We start from the raw sequence: 16,119 nt of genomic DNA on the forward strand, positions 1-16,119 counted from the left end.
GATTGTCAATTGAAGCAGAACAAAATTGGTTATCGTTTTGAATCCAAGGCTAAGGTGTGGTTCAATTTAGAAGAAAAAATATAGCATTGGAGGAAAAAAAATTTTTGCAGCAAATTTGGGTGTAGTACGAAGATATTTAGGTGTAACACGAAGATATTTGGGTGTACTTTAAGAATTTTTGGGTGTATTTTTATTCTGATAATTTCTGCATAGTTCAAAACTCTTCCTCTTCCTTCTCATCTTCTATTGTTTCTTCTTTTTTTTTATCATCATCACCATCTTCTTCTTTTTTTTTTCTTATTCATATTTTTTATATTACCTTATTAAATTTCTTCTTGTTTTACTCTCTTAACAAAAATAAAAACAAAAAAATCAAACAAAGAAGAAGAAGAAACACATAATGTTGCAAAATTACTTGAAAGAGGATGAACTTACATTCATTTAACTAAAATAAAGAAAGAAATAACGAAAAAAAGAAGAAAAAAAACGCAGGATTAGAGAAAATATTTTTTTGTATTTGCAGCAAATTTGGGTGTAGCACGAAGATATTTGGGTGTATTTTAATTCTGATAAGTTCTGCATAATTCAAAATTCTTCCTCTTCCTCCTTCTCATCTTCTACTGTTTCTTTTTTTTTTTATCATCATCACAATCTTTTTCTTCTTTTTTTTTTCTTATTCATCTTTTCTTTTTTATTTTACCTTCTCAAGTTTCTTCTTGTTTTACTCTCTTAACAAGAATAAAAACAAAAAAATCAAACAAAGAAGAAGAAGAAGAAACACATAATGCTGCAAAATTACTTGAAAGATGATGAACTTACATTCATTTAACTAAAAGAAAGAAAGAAATAAGGAAAAAAAGAAGAAGAAAAAAACACAGTATTAGAGAAAATATTTTTCTGTATTTGCAGCAAATTTGGGTGTAACACGAAGATATTTGGGTGTAATACGAAGATATTTGGGTATATTTTAAGAATTTTTGGGTGTATTTTTATTCTAATAAGTTCTGCATAATTCAAAACTCTTCCTCTTCCTCCTCTTCATCTTCTATTGCCTCTTCATCTTCTACTGTTTCTTCTTCCTCATCTTCTTATTTTGTTTTCTTATAATTCTTTTTGGGAGAAAAAATCAAACAAAGAAAAAAATATAATATTGCAAAATCAATAGATAGAGGAGGAGAAAAAAATGCAGCAACAACAACGATAATAAAAAAAACAACGATGAAGATGAAACACGCGAAGAAAAAGGAGGAGAAACGCAACGAAAAAGGAGAATAAGAAGAAGGAAGAGGAGGAGGAGAAGGAGGAACGTGAAGAAGAAGAAGTGTCTTCCATAATGGTGAGTGAGAGCGCGCTTTGGAAATGGTTGAGTGACGCGTGTGTTATCACGCTTCAGTGGGTGAATGTAGTTTTTGTTAGATTTGACCCAACTTGTAAGACTTGTAAGTTAAAAAGACTTGTATGTGTAGCATAACTCATTAGTTAATTAAATAAATATATTATTCAAATAAAATAGTTGTTAGATCATTTTTTTTTACTAAAACTTATCGTTGGATTCATATCATCTAGAAGACTATTAGTTAGCTTAAAATAGTGCAACATGAATAATTTATTTTTTTAATCTTGTTTCATGTTTTTTTTTTATTTAATACTGTGAATATTAGTAATGAATATTAATGTTGTATGAAATATAATATTTTATTTACGATATTTATCTATTAGATTTACAATATTTAATAATTATTAAACATATATAATGGTTTAGACTTTAGACGAAATTAATTTGCAAGAGTAAATGTTGTGACACTTGCAGAGGCCTTGGTTGCTGTTGCTATACCATGTGACCTTGGTCCCCCCTCCCTCCCCCCCCCCGGCGCCGAACATCCTATTGCCTTATATTAGGGAGGTGAAATTTGGACATGGAGTAGAGTTGATGGATTTTTTGTTTGACAATCTTTTTATCTCTATATTTGTCGAGCAGTGGAGGATTGAGACCCACAGCTTCCACCTTCTATGGAGTGAGATCAGCATTACGCTTCAAGATGTTGTTTACCATCTTGGTCTGCGCACTGAGGGTAAGCCGATTGGGGACTGTACCAAAGACTTCTAGCAGTACCATGGAAACCCCACGTAGGAGTGAGCCGATGATTTATTTGGCGAGAGGCTGCCACCACAATCAAAGGATAGAAAGCAGGTTTTCAGTTTGAGTATGACCTGGCTGAGTAACAAGGTTTCACACATTCTACCTGGGGCAGATCTGGATACACTTTGTAAGTACGCCAGGTTTTTTTAACAAGTCAACTACACTTGTTCTTTTGAGATGGCTACCATTGCTGGTAGATTTCGATCGTTGCAGGCAGTTGTCTTGGGGGGTCTGCACTGTTGGTACACACGTATCACTCACTCTACACTGCTATTAGGTGTGATGTGACTGACATTGTGGGGTGCATGCCGCTTGTTGTCTCCAGGATCTACCATAGGTTTCCATCATTTTGTCCGCCGGGATATGATGTCATTAGATTTTCACTTGCAGCTAGATATGTACTTATTGTTAAAATTTTAATTTAACATCTTATAAATAGTTAAAAAAGTTAATTATTGTAAATAATTAATTTTTGCTGTTAATTATTTTTATTGTGCGTAGGTTGACAAGACTAGGACAACAAAACAGTGGTCGCCACAATAGCAGGATCCAGAGTTTACATCGTTGTATCGATGGCCTTACCTTTGATCAGGTACGAGATGTTTTATTTTCTATTTTATTTCAGGCATTGGTGATTCGTTCCTAATTATTGTACCTTATGCGATTTACCTAATTTCGATGGACATCATATGAGGATCACTAGTTACATTAGATTACTCCTGACTGACTTAATAGTGATGAAGAGATTTATATTTGGAGGTCTGTTGTCTCCTTCGTTTGCTTTCACTTTTTAGAGTTTCATCATGTGGACAAAGTGAAAAGATAGCCCAGGAGGCAACAGCACAGGCTAGCAGATCCTGTCAATGTCGGCAAGTTTCTGTTCAAGATGACGAGGAAAAATGATGTCTGGTAGTCCGACGTGCATTATGACTAGTACCACTTGTTTAGGGGATGTTACCAGCTACATCATTTGGTGACCATTGATAGGATCTCTGATCTTCGTTCGACACATGAGTACTGAACATGGTGACAACAAACACGTAGAGTTCAATTTCTATCTGGGGAGGGCATCCTAGTTAATTCGAAAGTATAGCATCACCTGCTGATATCCCCCTACTGTCCCGAGACAGAGATATGACTTATAGCTCTCACTAGATGCCCAGATTGGAGACGACGGGCTAGGAGACGTGCTCGAGATGATGTTCAAAGACCGACTCGGAGGGACATGATCAGCGCGTGAGGCAGGTTGAGGGAGATGATCAGCGAGTTGAGGATCTGTCTTGCATCCAGCAGGACTACTTGAGGACTTGAAGAGGACGACCCACCACTAACAACCACGTCACGAAGTGAAACATACCACTCTATCACATGTTGTGGCATTAGCCTTGCATGTATGTCGGACATTACCCTCACATGCTGATCCCCTTCAAGCTAGAATAACCTGTTGGTAAATCCACCGCTCGAAAGCGCGTGCAAAAATCTATATGTAACCCGTACAACCTCCTTGGAACCTATTCCCTCCATGTTGCTCAGTATGACAATCTTTAGCGCATGTAGGGTATCAACAAGATTGGTGCACAATCACAGTTGAATTAGACTAAAAAATCACTCTTTCATCATCTTTTCTTACTATTTTATTGGGATAAATTACAACAACAAAAAAATTATTATTATCCATGTGAACAAAGTTGAATGATAAAGAGAGAGAGAAGAGAGAAAATAATGTATTGTGAGGGTATGGTTGAGGATCATAGAATATATATATATGTAGAGTTTTTTTTCAAGATATATAAGGTGCATGCAGAGACACGTAGACCATAATACACGTATCTCGGGTACTGTGGCCTTAATTTGTCTCTGATTATATCTCGGGTGTTGTGACATGTTTTTCGCATTTGAGCGTATCTCGAGTAATGAGACCCTAATAAGCATTTGAACGAATCTCGGGTGCTCAGTACCCATTTCTCCACGTGAGACGTATCCCGGGTGCACCCATAAACCTTTCATTACGTCGTAGTTTGAGGTCTCAGTACCTAAAATACGTATATGATTGGATTATCCTCTCAGCATCCGACATGTGGTACGTTGTGTATTTAAGTAATTATTTTATATTTTATGTATTTTTGTAAATTCTATATTTATTTAATTTTAATAAAAAATTCATGAGTCACTTAACACAATTAGGCCGAAAAGTAATTTGAGTTGGTCTAGTCATTAGTTCATTAGACTACTTAAGAAGTGTTGGAAATTCGAATTCTACATCCAACGAACAATTGTCTAGTGGCTAAGATCCACACTATATTAATGATTGACGAGGTAAATACCAAATCGGTACCCGAAAGATTTTGGCGTTGACAAAATGGTGCTTGACTTTTGTTATTGACAAAAGAGTCCCTAAAAGATTTTAAAATTTGACAAGCGTGTCTCCGAGCTTGCTGGAGCAAATCTCTGGCAAGCACAATGCTGACATGGCCACCGTATTTTGATGACCTGGCAAATCACCCCCCAAACCCTAATCCCTCCCTCTCATTGCAGCCCATTTTTCCTCTCCCTCCTCATCGCAGCCCCTGACGCACACTCTTCCCTTCTCTTTTCCTCCCCATCGCAGCCCCCTTTCCTCTCCCTCTCTCTCATATCATCTCATCTCATCTCATCTCATTTCTGCAATGAAAAAGAACAAAAATCTGATACTTCAAAATTCAATTCCTTCAAAGCAATCACAAACCAAAAAATCCCATCCCTTCAAAGCAACCACAAACCAAAACGAGAATCTGAGAAAAAGAAGAAGAAGAAGAAGGAATAATGGATCTAGCACCAGAGGAGCTGCAATTCCTAAACATCCCAAAAATCTTGAGAGAATCAATCTCAATTCCAAAGAGATCATCGAAGACGTTCTCCCTCATAACCCTAACCCTAATTTTTCCTCTCTCGTTCGCAATCCTCGCACACTCACTCTTCACACACCCACTCCTCGCTCAATTTCAGAACCTATATTATAGGACTCTTTCCAAGATAACCATGAATGGACTCTTCTCCTCACAATCCAGTTCTGCTACCTTCTCTTCCTCTTCGCCTTCTCTCTCTTCTCCACACTGTCGTCATTTTCACCGTCACTTCCCTCTACACCAATAAAGCTGTTTCTTTTTCCTCCACTGTCTTTGCAATTCCCAAAGTCTTCAAGCGTTTGTTAATCACTTATCTCTGGGTCACTCTTTTGATGTTCATCTATAACTTTGTCTTCGTGATTTTTTTGGTTTTGCTTATTATAGCAATCGATATCCTTCTCTTCCTCTGTTGTTTTTTGCTGTTATTGTGGGTGTGTTGGTCATTGTGAATCTGGTCAGATTGTGAATTTGTTCATCTACTATGTTGGTGCAGAATGTATGTGCCCCTCAAGAGCAGCATTCAAATGGAGAATTTGGATGTATGATCAAAGGGAAAGAAATTGGGGGAGGGGGTTTGTAACTGAATTTTTTATTTTTTTTTTCTTTTTTTAATATAATTGATGGAATAGTGTAATACATTTGGAAAGAAATGCAAATGGTATTGGTAGATTGTAATTTGAATTGTGATATTGTGTTCTGTTGTGCGTGCTTCTATCTGTGCCTTTATATGATTTGCGATGAGAGGGAGAGGGAAGGGGGCTATGATGGGGCGGGAAAGTGAAGGGAGAGTCTGTGTTGAGGGGCTACGATGGGGAGGGAGAGGAAAGGGGGCTGCGATAAGGAGGAAGGGGGAGGGGGTTGCGTTGGGTAGGGGATGGGCTGCGATGGGGAGGGAGATGGAGGGTGAGTCTACGTTGGGGAGGGAGGAATTAGGGTTTGGGGATGGTTTGCCAGGTCACCAAAATATGGTGGCCATGTTAGTATTGTGCTTGCCAGAGTTTTGCTCCGGCGAGCTTGGGGACACACTTGTCAAATTTTAAAATCTTTTAGGGACTATTTTGTCAATAACAAAAGTCAGGTACCATTTTTGTCAGCGCTAGAATCTTTCGGGTACCGATTTGGTATTTACCTCATCATTGACCAATAAATTACTACATACGTAAGGTGAGATTCGAACTTCTAACATTTAAACAAATAAATAAATTAACCACTCGACTAACTCAAATTAATTGATTAATTGTCAATTGATCTTTTCTTTAAAAAAAACAAATTAATTAACAAATTTGGTGAGTTAGTAAATTTTAATAACTCAATAATTAAGTGAAATTCTTATTTATTTTAACAACTTCAGAGTTATATAATCAAAATCTCCAAATCAATTAAAAACTCACTTCTAAAGTCCACAAATCAATTGAATGAAAACTCTAATAACAAATGACAATATTAAATGAAAAATCTCTAATATGATAAAGTGGAAGGATGAAGAACAGAACTTCTGTTAGCTCACTAATTGGACACATTTTTATAATGCTTAGTTGCTTATAATAATATCTCTTCATGGCAGCGTCATACCGTTATATTTACAAGGAAATTAAAATTTATAGTTGTATACCTTACAGATAGATATGTAATGTATGCATTATTTCTATTTCTAAATATTATACAAGATTTTGCTGATATCGATTGATGGAAGGACCGAAGACTCGTCGGTTGTCAATTTTGGTGATGACACGATTGGACCTCTGAAATGATAGGAGGTGATAACAGTAAAAATATACTGACACTTGAGTCAGAACGAATTTAAGGGGTATAAGTGAGGGTTATGAGTGTGTCACGTATTTGAGAGAGCTTTTGACTCTCCTCTATCTATTTTGTGTTATTATCTTATCTTATCTTATCTTATTGGTTAAGATAAGAAAAGTATTTAATTTAAGGAAAAATATAGGTAGACAATGAAAATATTAAATAATGTGAACAATAGATATATCGGATGTTCAATTCACTAGGTGTGCGGATGGTTATCCTAATATTAAGATTTAAGTGGGTAACTTAAAAAATGTAGTGTATTTTTATTTTATTGGGCTAATTTTAGAGTTCATTGTTCACAAAAGCCATTATCTACCTAGCAAAGTCCTTAATTTAAATATTAGGTAGATATATTTTTAAACTCTGAGATTCGAATCGTTGTTGGGCCGTTTGAAACTCCATGCACCAAGTCCAAACATATATACAATTTTATATAATCACAAGAATGCCATCCTAATTAGTAGGGGTGTTCAAAACCGATCCGGACCGAACTAAACCGACTAACCGAACCGAAAAAATTAAAAACTGAATTAACCGATAACCGAAAAAATCGAAAAAAATTTGATTTTGCTGTTTTTTGTGCGATTCGGTTCGGTTTTCGGTTTTGAATCTGAAAACTCTAACTGAATCGGTTAGGGAAAAAAACCCTAAACATTACTAAACCCCCTCCCCCCAACAGACGGCCAGACCCCCACCCCCCAAACGAAACTGCGCGACCCAGATCCCCAGTGTGAGCGTCTACCCTAACCCCCAAATCCCCAATCCCTAACCTAGTCAGTACTTATCGCTCCCTCTTCTCCAAATCTCCACACCTGCCAACCTGTGCACTCAGCCACACCTGCCGACCTGCGCACCCAGCCACCCACCACCGCGAAGCCTTCGGCCCGTCGCACATCAGGCCAATACGAAGCCACCACCGACCGACTCGACACGGCAGCACAGCACCACACCGCCGCCGTTGAGACGCCACCACCCGAAGCACCGTTTCTGGCCACCCATAGCAGTACAGCTGCGTTTCTGGCCACCCACAACACAGCGCAACACCGAGCCACCCAGCCACTGATTCAAGTCATATATGGAGCCTCCGAGTTAGGTATGTAATTTGACTAATTTCTGTTTTATTATTGCTGATTGTTGTTCGTTGTTGTTCAATGTCCGTTTCAGTGTATATTTGTTGCTGGTTGTTGTTCATTGTTTACTTTATTTGTTGTTAAATTACTGAAATTGCTTCTGGTTGTTGTTCACTGTTCATTGTTCAATGTATTGTTCAATATTCCATGTATTTGTTGTTGTGTTTTCGCTTCTGATTTTTTAATTATTATTGTTGTATTTAATTTATTATTCAATGTATTGTAAATTTAGTTGCTGTTGTGTTTCTGCTCTTGATTTTGTAAATTTAAAAATGATAATTGGTTGACTTGCTTCCCGAAAAGCTTCACATCGGCTGGAAGCACTGAACTTTTCCATCCTTCACAATGATGTAAATTTTGATGCACTTGAGAAGCTTGTTACTAGGTGCAAATCATTGAAGACTTTGAAGCTTAATAAAAGTATAACACTGGAACAGTTACAAAGGCTACTTTTTAGAGCTCCTCAGTTATGTGAGCTTGGTACTGGCTCATTTTCACAACTGTAAAAATCTTAACACCCTTTTCTGGATTATGGGTAGTTTACCCTTTTTGCCTGGTGTTCCTTGTTATATAGTTTTTAATTTATATTGAAGTTTCTACTACTAAAGACCTATGCAGCATGCTTTTCTTCTGAATTAATTCATATATTTTTGTTATTTTATTATTGCTGGTTCAGTGATTGTAAGTTCTTTTATCTGGTATAGCACAAGTCAGTTAATATTATGAGATACTGGTTTTGATTTAATATTTCTGTGTTTTGCTGCTCCTGCTCCTGCAATTCATCCTGAAAGTTGGAATCCTATGTGGTCTGTTTCAAAGTCAGATTGATTTTAGTTATGATGTTTCATTATGTGATTTGTTTTTTAATCTATTCATTTAACTTTTGGATTGTGGTTATATGCTTTTACACAAGTAACCTATATCTGAGAGTAGTTGTAGATGACTAGATGTTGGTTACTTTTCTATACAGCTTTCTAATGGTCTGTACTGAACTTTCTAATTTACGAATGCAGCATACTCACAGGGCTTCTTCAATTCATGGTGAGTGCCTTTTTTTTTATTCTAATTAAATTCTTATTCCTTCCATTTCCTATCTTATTTCTTTGTTTGGAAGATAGTTGTCTTGGCTCACCAAATAAGAGTTATGGGGTAAAAAATGCAAGTTATTGTTCCTTTATAGCTTTAGTAGCTTGCAGTTGGTACCTTGCTATGTATAGAGATTTTCTTGCGAGTTTTTTATATCTGATGGACTTCATTCTTTCAGATGGACAACCACCGAGAAGCAGTGTTTAGCAAAATCTTCCCTTTCTTTCAATTGCAAGAAGTAGGTCTATTGCATCATCTCTTCACAAGTCACCATAGAATTTAGCAAGGTCTCTGCAATTTATCTCACATTTTCTTTAATTGTTGTATTTGAATTCTTTTTGTCATTAAATTTCATTGGATCAAGACTTGGTTAGCTATTGTGTATTTGTGTTTGTCAATTTCAATGTTATGACTTTGTGAAATAGTATGGTAGTATTTTTTTTGAATTGACTGAAAAAACCGAACAAACCGAACCAAACCAAACCGATTTTAATTGGTTTGGTTTGGTTCGGATGGCTTCGATAAAAAAACCGAACCAAACCGAACCGCAGTTTAATTAAACGATTGGATCGGATGATTTTTCTCTCAAAAACCGAACCAAACCGCACCGCGAACACCCCTACTAATTAGTCATATATCTATAACAATATATAATGCTAAAACTCATTTTAGTGTCCAAAATTTTTTTCCATTTTTATCCTTCCTACTGTTAGTTACAAAATTTTCACTACTTCATTTTCATTCACGTTCACATTCACGTCAATGTAACTTCTATAATTATTTCACTAATAGGATACCAGTTTCTCCCGTTAATTTCTCTCACTTCATGTTACTGCATAATACTTCAGTATAGGTCAGTTATAAAATTTTCACTACTTCATCTTCATCTATAATAACTAATAGGATACCAGTTTCTCCTCTTAATCTCTCTCACTTCACATTACTGGTTACTCCATAATAGAAAAAATTTCCTTCATTTCTCATCCATCTTCTCCTGCATCCTTCTCACTTCACTTAAATATAACGTAAAACCTACTGTAATTTACTTTTCGTCATTAAATAAAAGTGTAAAATTATGTTTATATGTTTCTTTGATTAATTACAGTTAACAACATACCAATGAAAGATTCACGTGGAAGTGGTCGACAAACTTGGCAAGACTATGCCAGGCAACAAAGACAAAATATGAGCGAAGAACAGAGGCAGCAACACCTTTCCAGAAGGCGTGCCAGTTACCGAGAGAGTATTAGATGAGGAAAACAAATCGATACATCGAGTGGAACTAACATGACAACACCATTACAAGATATCACAAACACACCTGCTCATCAATATTCTGTATCAGGTACTCTAAGTTATACTTCCCATTAATAAATTTATGTTGGTAGTTTATTATTTAGGGTAAAGTACTAAATTGGTCCCCTATGTTTAGGCGTAATTTTGTTTTGATCCTTAAGGTTTAAAGTGTTCTATTTGAATCCAAAAAAAGTTTCATTTAGCATCAACTTAGTCCCACAATGAGGTCAAAGTTAAATAATTAACGGAATGTCCTACATAACAACAGTACAAGAATAAAATCGATAATCTGGAGAACAAGTACAAGCTCCAGAGACACAAAATCAATCGTTGATGCATCAATACATTTATTTATCATTCTCTTTAGTTCTATAGAAAATATTTTATTTATATATTAAGAAAAATAATAAATAAATGTATTGATGCATCAACGGTTGATTTTGTGCCTCTGAAGCTTATACTTGTTCTTCAGATTATCGATTTTGTTCTTGTACTGTTGTTATGTAGGATATTCCGTTAATTATTTATATTTGACCTCACTGCGGGACTAAATTAATGCTATATGAAACTTTTTTGGATTCAAATAGAACACTTTAAACCTTAAGGACTAAAACAGAATTTCGCCCAAACATAGGGGACCAATTTAGTACTTTACCCTATTATTTAATATGAATTATTTTTTACGATATATCTATGTTACTGTACTTAGTACTAATTATGAATAATTTATCTCTTGAGTGTACCCTTAAATTATCAAATTATATTATTTTTATCTTAATAATAATTTTTCTAAATATACAAATACTCACAATAACAACAGAGCTGGTTCAAGTAATATACCGAATGGTCCAAATATGGGTAGAAATCCTGTATATTTATATTTATTTAATTAATAATAATTTATTTTTTTAAATTTTGATTCAATAAATCTTTTATTATTGGCCTAAATAATATTATTATAGATATTATTATATTGTCTTAATGTACTTTACATAATCATAATCTCAATTATTAGATAATTTAATAATTTTTTAATATAATATTATATACATATAAAATTTTTATAACTGTATTATTATAAGAAAAATATATATGTTCAATGTTTAATAATATATTTATTATTAAATTTTCTGACTCTGTAACAAAAAACTTAGTGGATAATTCTGGTTTTTTTTTTAAACTTTTTTTTTCTACAATTTAGTTTGCCATTTAATTTGAATTATTTCTACAATATCTCTATGTTAATGTACTCTTAGTACTATTTATCTATAATTTATCTATCGAATGTACTCTTAAGTTCTCAACATACATTATTTTTAATTTAATAATAAATTTTTTAAATATTTAGATACTCATAATAAAAGCGAAACTGATTCAAGTAATAGACCGAATGGTAATAAATATGGGTAGGACTCCTGTATATTTATTTAATTAATAGTAATTTATTTTTCTTTAAATTTTGATTCAATAAACCTTTCATTATTGTCCTAAATAATATTATTATAAGAATAAATAAAATATTCCTGCCGTATCATTAAAAAAAATTATATTAGATATATGTTTAATAATATAATTGTAACTTAAATTTTTTCATTGTATAACAAAAAAAATTTGCATATAATTTTGATATTTTTTTTATACTTTTCCTTCTAAAAAATAGATATATCAGAAGTGGCTATTTCTTCACTACATAAATTTAAATTGATAAATTTACTATTTTTAATATAAGTATTATGTTACCAGTTTAATAAAAATTTTATATTTACGAATTACTTATCTTAAAGAATAATTATACACTGTAAAATATAATCATTTAAAATACATTATTGTCATTTCAATAATACAATTGCTATTATTCAGATGCTCATAATAATAGTGGTCCAATTAATATCTAATAGAATTTTACATTTCATATCTTTTTTAATATTCTACAATTCTTTTAAACGTTTTATTTAATACACAAAAAAGGTTCAAATATTTTTAATCAATATATATAACATTGTAAATTATAAATGATAATTTCTTCACTTAATAAATCTATTATACAATTACACTTGAATCATTTTTCAAATGGTAACTTTTTACAGGAACTCAAACGGCCTATCATGTATTTATATTTTACGTTCACTATCTATTTTTTTTAGTTATTCAGAGTTTGGATAATTATGATATTAATGGGTATTCTATGTATTCTATTACTTTCAATCAATTTAATTTTGTATAATTTGTTTCTTATAAAGTAACTTCTCAATTACTATTGATACTGTACAAACTTAATTCATTGAACAATTTTATAATTTTGTTAATGTGTTCTTTTTACATACTATCAGAAATTTATGGAAATAGATCTGATCAAAACAGTAGACGTGAAGAAAAAATAACAAGTTAGTATTCTACTTTTTTTTCTTTATATATTTAGTATTGTGACACAATTTTAATAGGTAAATAAATTTATAAAAAAATTATTATTTTATCCTTATATGTTAGCATATTACTGTATTCATAGTAAACATTAAGTGTGAGCATAATTGATGTTAAAAAATTTATTTATTTAAAATCATTACAAGAACCAATTATAAAAAAAGAGTGACAGTGCCTAACAAAAAAAATTAAAATCTATATACAAAAATTTTATAAAAACCAAAATGATACTTAAAATATTTATTTGTCAATTAAAATAAAAAATATGTAAACTTTAGCAAAAATAAAAAATAGTTAATTTAAAAAATTTTATATTTTGTTGAATCGTTTTGTTATAATTCACACAAATATGACAAAATAAAATAATTTAATAAAATATATTTTAGGAAATAAAATGAATAGTAAAAGTTAAAATGATAACTCTAGGCGAAAGCATATAAAATAAAAATTATTAAAAGTAATAGAAAAAATAAAATATAAACCAATATTATCTTCAATTGTATTACTTTGACCAGTAATATCTAAACATTTAAAATATGAAACAAAACATACAAACTAAAAAATTTAGCTAAAGACAAAAATTATCATACCCTATATAAGATAATTAACTAAAAAATGATATAAGACAACTGATGCAACTGAGAACTTTATACAAAAAAAATTATGATATATAAATATAGCATTTTTAAAAAAAATTTTATTTATTTCAGACACAAATTATATTGTATTGACTATTTAATCTAAAAAAAAATAGTCCATAACAAATATAATGTTAACATATAACTCAAAAACATATAATGGAACAAGGAAATAATAAATTTTTAAAATACTATAATGTTGTTATAGATCGTATGTGGTTTTAACTTGGTTATAACAGTTTCGAATAAAAGGTTTTAAACAAAATGATTTTATTAAAAAAGGAATAAAACTATTTTGCTACACAATAAATAATATTTTTTTATAATTAAAAGAATAAAAACATTTATTTAACGAATAAAAAAATCTTTATAAAGAATAAAATAAAATATTTTATAATTAAGGTTGTTAAATACATCTAAATAACAAAATTTGAAAAAAATAAAGTCAAACAACATCACAATATTATACAGTGTAACAAAATTAAAAAAAATTATTGAAACATCACTTAAATATTTGATAGTTACTTATCTCTTTTTTATGATCACTATAATGGAAGTAATTCTTTGTATTTATAATCAACAAAGTACTATTTTTTTAGTTGTTACAAAATTAATCATTTTCTGATTTTCATTATGAATGTAACCAAATATATGTAAATTTAATACGAGTACAGAAATTAGACAAAATGTTCGAGCATCCCACAATTGTGCTCGAAATTTTCAAGAAGATAATGCAACAATAATTCGAACTGTGCTACCAATCCCAAGGACATTTCATTACTGTAGCACACGCCTATTTCACCATGAAACGTTCGAGATGTGCTGTAATGGGGAAAAAGTCTTTTTTCCCCGAGTAAATGCTCCTCAGGAATTACTTGAAATCTTCTTGGACCCCTTTGCAGAAGGAAATCATTTTAGAAAACATATTCGTGGATACAATCATGTATTTTCCTTCACTTCGTGTGGTGTGCACATATACGAACAACTAGCTATAACAGGTTGTGGTATATATACATTTCATGCTCAAGACTCAATATATCACAGTATAGGGAGATTTTATTCGGATCAGGGCACGCGACCACGTTTTATGTAACTGTACATATATGATACTGAGCACGAGTTGCAGAATAGGATGCTGAAGAATACACAACTACATGAAACATTGGTTTTCAAGTTACAACAATTGCTACACTGGTATAATCCTTTTCTCCATGAGTTTCGCCAGCTTGCACAACGGTCAGATGTACATGAGTGTAGTTTGATCATTAGAGAGCGACCTGCTAATCAGCCACAATATAGTCTTCCAACTGCGTCGCAGGTACCATCTATAATTGTTGGCGATGACATTGAAATAATGATTCGTCGGCGAGATATTAAGGTGCAAACTCATACTGGTAGCCTACGAAGGATTCAGGAATTCATTGGCTATTACGATCCACTACAATATCCTTTTCTTTTTTCATTTGGAACTCATGGATAGGATATCAATGCTCGAAGTCAAAGTGGTGTCAAAGTATCATGCCGAATATATAATAGCTATATGCTCCAGGTACAAATCCCCATTTCCTACACAGTATAGACTTCAATAAAATTCTGCCAAAAAATTGTTCAATGTATCTAATCTTTTTTGCAAATTCTTAAAATTTGTAGATCCGTCTCGATGATCATTCCACCGTATTGCAAGCAGGGCGACTACTACAACAATATGTTGTTGATAACTATGTAAAAATTGAAACCGGAAAGTTAAGATGGTTCGAACTAGACAGAAGAAATTACAGGCTGAATTATACCAAGGCTTACAAGATGCCTTGCACACAAGAGAAACCAATGCAGGTAAATATTGTTATATCTAATTGCTACTTCGTAAATCATTAAGAATTACCTAAAATAATTATTAAAACTAATAATATTTCTCTCTATATTTGTCTCAAGAAAATGTTGGAAGAAAAAGAACAATATTACCATCGTCGTTCATTGGTAGCCATTGCGACATGACCCAACGATATAAAGATGGAATGGCGATTGTTCTTAAAGAGGGAAAGCCAGATATTTTTCTCACAATGACATGCAATCCATCTTGGACTGAAATAACTTCAGAACTCAACCCAGTTCAAACTCCACAAGATCGTCCAGATCTAACAACAAGAATTTTTTGAGCCAAATTTGAACAACTGAAAGATGATGTAATTACTAAGGGTGTCTTGGGAAAGGTGAAGAGCTATATTTATGTCACTGAGTTTAAAAAAAGAGGGTTGCCACATGTACATATGTTGCTAATCTTAGAAAACAATGACAAGTTAATTGACCCGGAGCATTATGATAGTTTGGTACGTGCAGAGATACCATCTAAAGAAGTAGAACCACACCTACATGATACAGTGCTAAAACATATGATTTATAGTCCTTGCGGAACACTTGATCAATCTTCACCCTGTATGAAAAATGGCCAATGTAAACGCAACTACCCAAAAGAGTTCACAGCAGAAACACGAAGAGGTGACGACTCATATCCGCAATATAAGCGACGATTCGACACACCAGTACCAATTAACCAAAATGTCACAGTTGACAATAGATGGGTAGTTCCGTACAACCCTTGGCTACTACTAAAGTATGATTGCCATTAGGAGGTGGAAATAGGCCAGGTGGCACCTGGCCTGTGTTTAGCCTGACCTTTATCCACTCAGCCATTTATCTCTTTAATTATATAAGTGTAT

Source organism: Arachis ipaensis, chromosome B3 (genome assembly GCF_059453495.1).
Source record: "Arachis ipaensis isolate K30076 ecotype BB chromosome B3, ASM5945349v1, whole genome shotgun sequence".
NCBI classification, from domain to species: Eukaryota; Viridiplantae; Streptophyta; class Magnoliopsida; order Fabales; family Fabaceae; genus Arachis; species Arachis ipaensis.